Below are 14,117 nucleotides of genomic sequence, written 5' to 3'. Positions count from 1 at the left end.
GAAACCGTGGCACTCATTTTGCTTGATTTGAGTGCCGCATTTGTTACGGTTTCCCACCCCATCCTTATTAATGCCCTTAAATCATTTGGCATTACCGGCTCAGCCCTCAACTGGCTTGCTAGTTTTCTTTCAGACCGTACCTTCCAAGTCTTTTCCCCGTCATCAGTTTCTCAAACCTACAAATCGGCGTACGGTGTCCCGCAGGGCTCCATCCTGAGCCCCTTGCTTTTTAATTTGTATGTCAGACCTTTGGCTACCATTGCGGAGCAGGCTGGGCTGACTATTTATTCGTACGCCGATGATACCCAGATCATCTATTCTCTCTCTATGGGATCTCACTCTTCATCTTCCTCCCTTTGTGTAGGACTTAGTAACATCGCTGCTTGGATGCACGATAATAAATTGAAATTGAACGGGTGGAAAACAGAGCTTCTTCTGTTTGGCCATAACACTACTCTGTGGGGACCCCAACATTGGCCCACGCAAATGGGCACTCTCCCCGTTCCCACTAGAACAGCACGTAACCTTGGCGTCATTTTTGACGACCAGTTATCTATGAAGCACCATGTGGTTAAAACTTCCTCTACTTGTATTACCATCATCAAATGGTTGAGTAAGATCATCTGGATGCTCCCCCAGGATACACAGAAAACCGTAGTCCAGGCCTTAATCACCTCTAGACTAGACCACAGGAATATTCTTCTCCTGGGGGCCTGCAAAGAGGTGACCCGTAAATTACAGACTGTCAAGAGCATGGCGGCTCGGCTGCTCTGTAAACTTCCCAATACATCCTCTACCTCCAATTCCCTACGCACTCTGCATTGGCTTCGCATTGAAAGCCGCATGACATTCAAGGCCCTCTGCTTCATGCACAGAATTAATGCTGGCCAGGCCCCACCCTATCTTAATTCCTTGGTTCAGCATTATTGTCCTCCCCGTACTCTTCGCTCATCAGATCAGCATAGGTTTCGGGTTCCCAGAATCAAAAGAGCTAGAATGGGTGGCCGCTCCTTTTCCTAGCTCGCTCCCTCGCTTTGGAACTCCCTTCCTCTACTGTTGCGCACCGAACCTTGCTACCTTAAGTTCCGTAGAGAGGTGAAAACGTGGTTATTTAACCTGTAATTGCCTTCTTTTTCAATCTGCTCTCTCCCATTTGGTTCTAGCGCCGGGAAACCTCCGGGTAGCTGCGCGTTTTATAAACCTAAATATAATAATAATAATAGGAGTGACCCTTTGCGTGACATTATCATAAGCAGAGCAGAGTAGTTATGTCCATGTAATTAGATATATTTCACAAATGACTCTTTTTCACACTCAAATGATATATTAGCATCTTAACACAGCTGAGACTCTCCTGGGGAGCTTATGCTGCGTCTGCAACAAACCAGGGTCAGACTGGGACAAAAAATAGGCCCAGGCACAAAAATAAAGGTGAACCCCATAAGTGAGTCAGACAGGTAAGAAAGTGTCTCTTGTTTACAAATCGGTGCAATTTTAAACTTGTACATACTCGCTGTATAAGTTTTACGACGTATGGAAGACTGGATGGATTTGAGCTTGTTGCAGCAATGTTTGTTGTATTATCAGGGAAAAGCAGCAGTAAAAACCGGCCAGCAGACCACAAAACCATCCCGCACTCGGACCTGAGAGACCAGCCCCCCCCTGACACTACCTCATTTTCCTATAGACCAGTCCGATCCTGCAGCAAACTCACCTTTTGTAATAGGATCATACAAAAACGTTAAACATTTGTTGAACCAGCATAAACAATGTAAATCAAGCAATTTAACAAAGAGAAAAAGAAGGTGCATTCTCACAGTTTGAGAAGTGACCTACAAAAAGTCCAGAACATTTTGTAATAGTAACAACTCTTATATGCAGCACCTAGAAGCGACACATTCTGTTATGTTAAAATTATTTGTACAGCGCACGTAAAACGGTCGGTTTCATGGTGCTCAATATAAGATTAAGCTATACCAAAGGGGATGATGGACAGATCGTTTGGGAAAATCAAACACTCACCCCCAGTCAACTGATCTGGGTTTAATCCATCATCATTCTTTAGCTCACTCTACCACCCCAGTTCAGACATTGCCATATGCAAATGAGTCTGACCCTGAGCCTCATGGGAACAGTCCAGCCCGAACTACCAAGACATGTCTTCCCTGGACCGGAAACAAGCATCCTGGGACCGGTTGCGGTTTTCAAAATCCTCATCAGCCAGGCTATCTTGAATCCAGTGGAAAAGTGAGCAAGGGACCTACATCTGGGCATACCCTGCCAATTTAGGGCAAACAAAGCGATACCAATATAGGATTAGTATGGGTCCTGGTGAGTTATTCCTATGCCTGAATAAACAGCCATGTCTTAAGGTGTCTTGTGAATGTCAGAAGGTCCTTACGGGATCTGATATCAAGGGGAAAGGTGTTCCAGAAGTGGGGGGCCAGCACTGCAAATTTGCTGCTGCCTAGTCTCTTCAGTTTGTAGGACGGTGTGACCAGGATGTTCATATGGGCAGAACGCAAATTGTGGGTAGGTTTATGTCTCATAAAAAGATTGGAGACGACTTTCAGGCAGGTGCCATGCAAAGATGTAAAAATTAGACACCCGATTTTGAAAGTGCAGCGTTGAGTTATGGGAAGCCAATGTAGCTTCCTCATAAGAGGGGAAGCGTATCTTGGCTGATGGAAAACCAGTCTGGCGGGCTGATTCTGCACCAGTTGCAGTCTCTTGGCTAAATATAACGGCAGACCGAAATCAAGTGAGTTTGTGTAGTCTATATGAGAAATGACCAACTCTAGGAGAGCTTCAACCAGTGCTTCCCTAGTGAGAAGGCTGCTGATTTCCCTTATCTTCCACAGCTGGAAGAAGCAGGTAGAGACTACCATTCCAATCTGGCACCTCATGGATGGGTCACAGTTGATTGTCATGGCCTTTGTCAGCGGCAGACCCTGATGTAGAGGTCTAGCCCGGGACCAGGGTTCAATTCCCTGCCTCGGCGGGTCTTGGGCTCAAAATTCCACGGACCTGATAATTCTCGCCTCGGTGCCTATTCTAATCATGGAGTCCCACTCTGCAACTCTGGGCAATAGCTTGCTTAATCTCCACAACGGCCTCCACAACGCTAAGGATGCCTGGCCTCCACCTTGGGGGTGCCCAGGAGTGGACGCCTCACAGGGAAAGCCAGGATGGGTTCCACAGCGGTATTCGTACAAGCGCCTTGAGACCCTTGCGGGTGAGTAGTGCGCTATACAAGTATCAATTTACATTTACATTTACATACTATAGTTTAGTTTATGGACAGTGCTGCACTATGTACATCTTCACTGAAACATATGCTCCATGCTTTGCTCCATGATTAAGTGAAAAAAATGCAGTGCAGCCAAACTTTGGGAATATTTCTATTTATTCATAGCAGTAAAGCATACTGCTTTTGGATATCTCCGCCGCGTTTTGCCTGACCTCAGCCCCATATTCACATTGCGAACCCGTAGCATCCTCATGAGCCTGAGTTCCCGTCAAAGACTACGCCACACCTGATTAATGATTGTTTGTCCCTTGATGGATTTGTGCCGGTGCTAAGCACCGGCCCCTTTTAATTAGGGCCTGGTCTACACTGCCTTCTTACATAACTGCAGTCCGCACGTCATGTGAAAGTAAAAATTAAATATAATTGCCGGTTTACTGCATGCAGACAGTTTTGTGCAACTCTCTGCTACAGTTTGAGACAGTCTCCAGTCCTTCGCTGAAGAAGAAGAGTGTTAATGACGACATGAAGTGCAGCTGCTGAGAGAGCGGCGCATAGCGAGCCAGATAACTTTAATTGAAATCAATTGTTAAATGGAGTGTTTCCGGTGGGCAGGCCACTAGATTAGGCTGCATTTGGTTCTATGGTGGAGGTAGGGGGCTACGGCGGGCTGCGTGTGCTGTGCGTAACATTTACCCCTCAACGAATGGTGGACCACGCCCCGCGCACACGCACTGCAGTGGATGAGTAGCAGCAGCAGTCAGCACGACTGCTGGGCCCTTTTATTCAGCTGCGCAACAGGCCTCGATAAAGAAGGTGCTGTGCCACCAGTCCAGCAGTAACTTGTAGAGTTGCCGCTCTAGTTGTCTCACGTCACGTGACGATGTGACGTGAGGCGGCGGCCATTTTGAGAGCGCGCTTCGGAGCGCGAATTAGTCGGGTGTCGGAGCTGTGTGAGGAAACACGCTCGGTGCTCTGTGTGTGATTTTGTATAATTAATAAATAACCCAGCAACCACCAATACCAGTCTCTGTGCTTATATATACACAAGCATCTTTACAATGGCGACGAGGAGTGCTTGAGCCCACGAGGACCCACGAGGTGGCGCAGAAAAAACCCCCCCAAAAAAACAGAGAGGATCTCGATCAGTTCCCCCCTGGCATTACCATACAGCTCGGCGGCTGACCAGTGTGCAGCACCACGGAAGAGCAGGAAGCACAAAGGGGAACACACAGAGCACGGCAGTAGCAGTACACAGTCATCAGACTACGATCTGAGGTACAGTGGCCACTACCACCCCCTACCAAGGGACAAAGAAGCGACAAGGCAGCACAGGAGCCAAGTCCCACAGGAGCACCCAGCGGTACAGTAGCGCTGGCGAATCCGGGTGCCTTTGAGAGTGGTGAAGTGGGAGAAGATCGAACCCTGACACGTGAGGGTGAGGAGGACAGTGCACCAGGCAGTCCCAAGACCCAGAACACCGAACCAAACAGGCGAGCAACAATGTGCGCCCAATCATCCTCGGCGACGGGGCCGTTTCATTTCTACCCAAGCCAGGGGAGCCCCTGATGAAGTGGGAAGACTGGAAGGAATATATAACGAACTACATAGAAGTCCTGGAGGACGAGAATGAAGAGGCCTTCACCCCCATCAGAAAAAGGAGAATTTTGCTGCACAATTTTGGCCCGGAGGGTATCAGAGTATTCAAAAACCTAGTGCCCAAGGAGAGACAAGCAGGGGAAGACGATGTCTACGTGCACGCCTTGGAAGAACTGGAAGAACATTATCGACCGGCAGTGTGCATATCGATAGATCGCTATAATTTCCAAGAGTGGAAGCAGGAGCAGGGTGAGTCCATCGAAGAATATGTGGCGGCATTAAAAAAGCTGGCGTCCACGTGCCAGTTTGGTGGGCTCCACGATCAATTCATCAGAGACCAAATAGTAATGCATACGACGATGAAGTCGGTTCAGGATAAGCTTTGGTCGGGTGGTGCCACCACGTTGAATGAAGCGATCGCAATGGTAAAAAAGGCAGAGTTGGCACAAGGATGTGCGGACGCAGCGAAGAGAGAAATGGCGGCGAAGCCCATGGTCAACAGAATAGAGGATGAAGAGCCTAAGGGCGGGAAAAGGAACACAGGCCCGATCTACAAGGGACCCAACAAGTGGCAAGGAAAACCAGGACCGCCAGGGAGGCAGGTAAAAGGCAGTAAGACATTGTGCTACCGTTGTGGCAGTTGGGCCCACAAGGCGAACGATAAAAGGTGTCCAGCTTTCAGGGCCAAATGCATGTTCTGTGGAGTGATGGGATATTATGAAAAAGTGTGTCGAAGGAAAAAGGCCCGTAGCACAGTGAAATTTGTCGACGTAGACCAGGAGGAAGGGGAAGGAAGAGGCCACGTGGAAGAGGATGAAGTGTTGTGCATCGAGGAACAGGTCCTGAGTGTAGGCCCAAGGAGATCAAATAAACCAGTGCTGGACATGTTGATAGCATCGTGGCGGACTCAGGCTCACCATACACGCTGGTCCTTAGAACAGTATGGACAGAGAAGTTTGTGCACCAGCTAGGTCCACACCTGGAACCACCGGACATCAGACCGGTCACGTACCTGGGAGATCATATTCCCATTGCAGGATTTTGATCACTAGCATTCGAGTTCAGAGGGCACAGTGCAGAGGGCAAACTATATGTGACGGAGAAAGGCCCGTCGGTATTGGGTTGGATGGACCAGGGAGACTTGGGCATCAAGCTGGATCCTGGCGGAGGAGTGCAGGTGCTATTGACGGAACCGGAACCGTGGCCAGACATGGCGAAATGGAGAAGACACTTTCCAAAAGTATTTTGTGGAAGAGTCGGGAGACTAGAGAGGTTTGCACACAAGATCATCCTCAAAGTGGATGCCAAACCAGTGGCACATAAAGCAAGGAATGTACCAATAGCTGTGAGGGAGGAGGTACAAAAGGAGATGCGCGACTTGGAAGAAAACATAATTATTGAACCAATCACATGTGCGGAGGGGCTGGTCCCCCTTGTGGTGGTGATGAAACCGAATGGCAAGGTACGGCTGTGCATGGACCTGCGCAAACTTAACAAGACCATTATGGTGGAGAAGTTCCTGCTGCCCCGAATAGAGGAGATGCTGGCAAAGACCAAAGGAAAGAAATGGTATTCCACCATAGACCTGACGTTGGCGTACCATAAGGTAGCGTTGCACCCGGAGACCAAGAGGCTGAAGTCATTCATCACCCCCTTCGGATGCTACCAATTCTGTAGGATGCCCTTCGGGTTGGCATCGGCAGCGGCGGTATTCCAAAAGCTGATGCACCGTCTCTTTAAGGACATGGAAGGGGTCCAGTACTTCCAATATGACATCTTGGTCATGGGGAGTGACCAACATGACCACGATGCGAAGCTGGCCAAATTACTGAGGGTGCTGGAGGACAATGGGCTGACTGCGAAGTGGGAGAAATGCCACCTAAGCATGCATCCGCCACCTACCTGGGGCACGAGATCAGTGAACTAGGAATCACGCCTAAGAAGGAGAATGTAAGGGCAATATGCGATGCACCACCACCCGCTAGCAAGGAGGAAGTCAGGTCCTTCCTAGGAATGGCAGAGTACTATAGCAAATTCATACAGCACTTTGCTTCCAAGACCCACCACATGCGGATATGACCCACAAGGGAATATGGTAGTGACAACTTATGCCAGTGACAATGGACTCGGCGCAGTCCTCATGCAAGACAGAGGTGGAGGAAAAATGGAGACCCTTAGTTTTGCGTCCAGGACCCTGACAGACTCTGAGAGGAAGTTCAGTGTCATCGAAAAGGAGATGCTGGCAGTGGTTTGGGCCATGGGGAGATTTCGCCAGTTCCTATGATGGAGAAGATTCCAACTAAGAACAGACCACAAGCCATTAGTACGGGTCCTTACATCTAGTGGGCATGCGAATGCCACTCAGAGGATAGCGAAAATGACTCTCAAGCTAGTGCTTTTATGAGAAATTATCTCGAATAAAGCTTGTACAACCGCCTCTCAAGCTACTGGAGTATTGGTACGATGTAATGTACATCCCGGGAAGCAGAAATAAGGTTGCTGACTATCTCAGCAGGGCAGCTATGGAGTCAGCAGGAGAAGAAAAGGAAGAAGAAGATGAAATGGTGGCACTGATGGAAGATCCAGAGAAGGTGATAAGTAACCTAGAATGGAAGGACGCCTACCAGACAGACAAGATCATCCAGGAGCTGAAGGGATACATCACAGGAGGATGGCTAAAAAAGAGACACCTGAGCGGAGACATGAGGAAATATTTTGAGGTGAGAGAAGAGCTCTCACTCGGGGTTAAGGGAGTCTTTGTGTATCGAGGGGACAAAGTAGTACCCCCGGAAGGTCTCATCCTTAGACTACTAACTATACTGTACGAAGGCCATCTAGGAATCGGGAAGACCAAGTTAAGAGCCAAACAAGGTTATTGGTGGCCTGGCATGGATACGCGAACTGAGAGATATGTAAGGGAGTGTAACCAATGTAAACAGGCGGATAAGACCATGACATCATTAAGGCCGTCCATTGGAAAGTTTGACACACCGAGGAACCCATGGGAAGAATTGTCCATTGAGATATTGGGTCCCATCTTGGACGAGCAAGGAACTCCTAAGTATCTATGCGCCCTGGTGGACAAATATTCCAAGTGGCCAGAAATATATATCAGTGAAGAAATGGACACGGACACTATATTAAAATTTCTCACAGCCACCTTCCTCACGGAAGGTATTTCCAAATCCATATTAAGTGACAATGGACCACAATTTACTTCTGACAAATGGATGAAATATATGGAGAGAAATGGAATATGTTCCAAACACACTTCCATATACCATCCTGCAGGGAATGGACAAGTTGAACGCTTCAATAGGGTCTTAATGGGCTCTATTCAAGCAACCATCATGATGGGGAAGGACTGGGAGAAGGAACTGTTACACATGATCTGGGCGTATCGCATCACCCCCACGGGGACGGGGTACAGCCCTTTCCAGATTTTAAGAGGCAGAGCCCCATTCACCAAGGACAATTTGGCGTGGAAAGAGAAGACGGTGACCAGTAAATGGTCTCCAGTGGTTGTACATGCTAATCTGGAAAGGGCCCAAAGGATATATTCAGAACACTACAATAAGAGAAGGAATGTAAAAGACTCACAATTGGAAGAATGAGAATGGGTAAGAGTCAAACTGGCCACACTACAACAGGAGGGGGATAGTAAATACAGCAGACCTTTACAGGTCAAAGAGGTTCCTGGCTGAGCGGCCAGGCTGAGTGATGGTAACGTATGGTCCCAGGAGCGCATGGCTTGATGTAACAAAATTGTACAATGGGCTCCAGAGCCACGGGAACCGGACGAGATGGACCAACGGACTCTGGGAACTGATACGGACACTCAAGAAGAAGAAATGGAAAACACGCAGCCAGGGGTGGAGCAAGAAGACGCAGGATCCCCAGGCGCTGGCAGGATGAGTCAAGAGGGTAGAGAACAGGTGGACACAAAAGCAAGGAGGAAGAGTCCCTGACCCAAGGGGGAGCGGAAGGAACAACCACTCCGGTAAGGTGCACCAGGGGTTGACGATTGATAGTGAAGCCCTCCTGCTACCGGGAACTTTCCATGTGGAGGAGAATGTGGACAAGAGCTATGCATCTCTCTGCCGGCATATTGTATCATCTCTCGATGAATTGGCTCCTTTGCGTAAGGTGAGAGACAGGCCTAGAGGCTTAAATGCCTGGTTTAGTGAAGATCTTGGACAGTTTAAACTTCGCTGTAAACAGGCGGAGCGTATATGGAGGAGAGGATATAGGGAGCAGGATAAGGCGGCATATAAAGTAGCCCTGCATGAATACAAGGCCCAGTTAAGAATCGCAAAAGCTAAGTTCCTAGAAGACACTCTGGCGAAGGCCCCTAACAAATCACAGACCCTGTTCAGGCTGGTTAAGACCTTGCCTGACCCGCCTTGTACTGCGTCAACTATTCCGGCCTTGCAGGAATTGTGCGACTCGCTGGCCCTTGCATTTGAGGAGAAAATCAGGATTATCCTGACCGGACTTAAAAGACCTGAACAGTCTGTGACTCCTACAGTCTCTCTCTCGGACTCCTTTGACAATTTGGGATCCGAATGGGCGAATAGCGAGGAAGGTCTGCCTCAGCTGTCTTGTTTTCTTGTTCCCTCGCTAGAGGAATTTGGTATCCTGGCTAATAGCGTATCATCAGGATCACCGCTTGATCCAATGCCTCATAAGATCTGGAAGGCCTTTCAAGATGAGCTATTCCCTCTTTGCACTCCATTTGTTGTCAATCATTGACTACAGCGACAGTCCCAGACAGCTGGAATATGGCAATTGTAACACCTTTGTTGAAAAAGGCCTCTGTGGACCCTCTCTGTTCGGCTAATTACAGGCCGATTTCGCTATTACCATTCGCGATAAAAATTCTCGAGAGATGGGTCACAAGAGCTTTATCGAACTTCCTGGAAACAAATCTCTGCCTGGATGCTGCACAATTTGGCTTTAGGCCAGCTCATGGCACCGAGACGGCCTTGGTCACCGTGTTGGATGATCTGCGAACGCGAGTCGACAAGGGCAAGTCTGCATTCCTGGTGCTACTTGACATGTCGGCCGCGTTCGACACGGTGGACCATGAGGTATTACTTGGCCGTCTTCGGAATGCGGGAGTGAGTGGTCTGGCCCTAGACTGGCTCACTTCTTACTTGGACAACAGACAACAAGCCGTGGCATTACCACCACTCGGCAGGTGAAACAAGGAGTCCCCCAAGGATCGGCGATTAGTCCTATCCTATTTAATATATATCTCCGTCCCTTGGTAGCACTGATAAAGTCATTCGGCATATCAGTCATCAATTATGCCGATGACACTCAGTTGATTTTTTCATTTGAGGGATCGGAGACTATTTCAAGGGATGCCTTTCACTGTGGTATGTCGGCAACAGCAGCATGGCTGCGAGCCAACGCGTTGCAATTCAATGGGTCAAAAACGGAGGTACTTTACTGCTCCTTGGACCGAACTCCTCGTACATTACCGGCTGACTTTTGGCCAACGTCCATCCCAGGTTCGGTGGAGGCTGCAGAATCAGCTCGCAATTTCGTAGTTCTATTTGAACCCAAATTTGCAGCTTGATGCTTCTGTAAATAGGACGGCGGCGACGTGCATGGGCTTGCTCCGTGCCCTACGGAAAATCTTGCCACTTCTTCCTCAGGGCTCCAGAGCAGAGGTAGTGCGTAGTTCCATCCTCAGTAGGTTAGACTACTGTAACGCACTACTTCTGGGTGCCCCGAAGACTCTGGTTCTCAAACTCCAAAGGATCCAGAACATGGCCGCTAAATTGGCCTTGTCTCGACCGCGATCCGCCTCTTCATCGGCAGCTCTGGCCGACCTTCATTGGCTTCCAGTCCAGCAGAGAATTGCATTTAAAGCTCTATGTCTTGTTTTTTGGGCCCTGCATGGACTGGGACCAATACCCCTTCAGAATCTTTTCTCCTGGTATCAGGCAGCCAGACTTTTGAGATCCTCTTCGGCGTTCCTGGTAAGGGTCCCCAGGATAAACAGAGTGAGGATGGGTGGTCGTGCCTTTAGTTTTACGGCCGCCTCGCTGTGGAATACTCTACCTCTGGCACTGAGGAGTTGCCATGATCTGCCTACGTTTAAAAAGGACCTTAAGACCTACTTGTTCCCCAGAGTAATGTAGCTTATTTAACAGATGTATGGATAGGTCTCAGCGCCAGGATACCCTTTGGGTGACAGCTGCGCTCAATAAGCCATAAATACATACATACATTCAGGTTCCGGGACTATGAGATGGGTGATGGACACTGAAGCCCCCATAGACTAAGGTACTGGTCTCTGGAAAAAAGGGGAGATACGTAGAGTTGCCGCTCTAGTTGTCTCACGTCACGTGACGACGTGACGTGAGGTAGCGGCAATTTTGAGAGCGCGCTTCGGAGCGCGAATTAGTCGGGTGCCGGAGCTGTGTGAGAAACACGCTCGGTGCTCTGTGTGTGGTTTTGTATAATTAATAAATAACCCAGCAACCACCAATACCAGTCTCTGTGCTTATATATACACAAGCATCTTGACATACACTGACCGACGACCGCAGTAAGTTATATCTATGTAAAAAAAAATAATCTGATGCTCATGCTCATACTGCTTTTTTTGCGCGTGGTGTCACCTGAACCGAGTCAGAGGGCTGTCGCCCAAGGCCCGAGCAATCATGCCACTGGCAGGACACGTGCAATGCTCAGGCCCCGGCCCGGCATAATCCATTACTTCAGCGCTGGCTGCGCAGCCCTGCTTTCAGCAATGTTTGACAACTCCGAGAACAATAACTGTGTGCCTGTCAGATGGGAGAAAGCAGGCAGGGCCGGTGCCCCAAGGCTGCAATGGAATTCCTTTGGCCCTGCCTGGCCTGAGACTGAAGTAACCAGCGCGCTGATCGGGAGCACTCAGTAGGCAAAATGTGAATGACACAAAAAGACATGGAGGAATTGGGTGGGGGCTCGCTGAAAGCTCGTAAAAGTACATTGCACTTCCTCTTAGAAACAGAAAAAACAAGCATTTGTGAGTCTTTCAGCTATTGTCCACTGCCACACACAGCCAGTCACACTCACACACCTTCTCGTCTGGACTTTCATGTAACACAATACAGAAATAACACTCTACTTCTTAGGAGCGTGCCCTGCTTCCAGCATAGTGTATGCATGGGCAACTCTCTTTTTACAGCCAGAATAATGGGCTGTACCAGAGAAATTAGGGGGCATATTATCAAGCCTGTGCGCTAAAACTATCGCCGCTTTATCGTCCGAAAACAGCCGATAAAGCGGCGATAATGGGCTTGATAATATGCTCTATCGAATTCCAATCGAAGCACATGTTAGATGTGAAGACATCTAACATGGGCTTCGATTGGAATTCCACAGAGCATATTATCAAGCCCATTATCGCCGCTTTATCGGCCGTTTTCGGCCGATAAAGCGGCGATAGTTTTAGCGCACAGGCTTGATAATATGCCCCTCGGTTTTCTGCAAGAAACATCGGCACATTAGTTGAGGGCCCCGTTGTGCTGTGCTAAGGTTTACTTTAGTGTTCCCGAGGCCGGTAGGAAATAAACGGGGTGGTGTAAATAATAGCAATTTAAATGTAAAGGGATTCTCCGATGAAGCTCTGGCCAGCATCTGACATTCACACAGAATTCCACAGGCGCTTCGAAGGCAGGAGCCTCGCTGACACCGCGGGACCTTAGCGCTGGTAGACTGAAGCACACGTGCTTAGAATAGATTATTACACACCATTGATGGCTTTAAACCGATTTTAAGTAAGTAGTGCAGTCTTTTATTACTTAAACCGTGCTTAATAAATGCACAGTGTTTAAAATGGCGCAGAATATTTTAACTCAAATATAATCACAACTAAAGTGAGGAATTATGTTAACTCCGAGTGGCGTTGCAACAGGGCAGTGTGCCCAAATGCAAGGATGCCAAATGTCCCATGGTCTGCAGGTAAGACAGTCTTAATTGTGGTGCAGTGCCACTGCACTTGCTGCACTAATTACATGGCTGAGCTTACACACTTTGTACTGAAAAGAGGCAGCAGATTAAGCACTGTATTTATTACTGAACTGGCAGTCAACAGACTGGGAGAACCCAGATTCTAGGCACCAAACATCCACTTGTATTACAACAAATGTAGATCAAAGAATAAATAGCCACGGCCGGTCTCTATAGACATCTTCAAATCAAGTACAATAGTGCACAATCCACAGGCACACTCATTTTCCTTTTTAAAAAAAAAATATTTAATTAGGTTTTTTTACATAGTTTTTTCCCCCTAAACCAAGGGTAAGGAGAACAACATTACATAGAATCAATTAGACTTTCTACAGAAAAGCAAGTAAGAAAAAAGAAAAAAAGAAAAGGCGTGGGGATAGGAAAACATCAGGAATAAAACCAACCTAAAGCATGAAATAATCATATCATTAACCAGTCCATCCCCCTATACAGTCCTATTATCCTAAGTCTCCTCCTTACAAACAGTTATTGGTTCCCATATTTTTAAACCCAACTTCCTCCCTTTCTTCCCTTTTCTACCATAAATTGCTTTTTCCAAATTATATATATTAAGAATCCTGGCTAGCCACTGTTGGTGTGTCGGTGGTAATGGGTCGAGCCATGCTGAAGCGATACACAATCTTTTTTTTTTTTTAAATAAGTTTTTATTGCAGATACCCAAGGAGACAATAAAGGAATCTGTCTGGGAGTACAGTAATGCATCACAGTCGGGGTAAATCACTGTCAGATAGAGATACACAGCCATTTAGCCCACATCCCTGGGGTTGGGCGGCGAGCAAGATTAGTGTAGTATGATTACCCGAGATGACCCGGCTGTAAGCTTACTTGGGCAATCCATGTCTCTGCTTTTTTGATTTTTAGAAACACAAAAATAAACCCCCCTCGCCCCGCCAACACCCCCCCCCCCTCTCAGTGGACGGTAGAAGACACAAGTCAAGAACCTTCACAGTGTAAAAATATTCAAAACAAGAGATGCATCAGTCCCGTATCCTCGTTCCTCCCTCTTTTCCCCCCACCCATCAAGTAGATCCAATTGTTCAAAGCCCGCAGGAGCGGGTGGTACACGGCTCCCTACGGGATCAGCCTTGTTAGTCGCAATCTTAAAGGCATATGCTTTTGGTCCCACAATTACGTCCAACTTCCCTGCTATCGAAACACTCCTAAAGCCCCCCATCTAACCCATGGTAATGTCTCCATTTCGACCAAACTCTCCGGAATTTCTTCGGACAACCCCTGGCTT

The sequence above is a fragment of the Lissotriton vulgaris genome, chromosome 7 (assembly GCF_964263255.1).
Source record: "Lissotriton vulgaris chromosome 7, aLisVul1.2, whole genome shotgun sequence".
In the NCBI taxonomy this organism is placed as follows: domain Eukaryota; kingdom Metazoa; phylum Chordata; class Amphibia; order Caudata; family Salamandridae; genus Lissotriton; species Lissotriton vulgaris.
The sequence above is the reverse complement of the archived record's forward strand: the minus strand, read 5'-3'. Positions refer to the sequence as shown.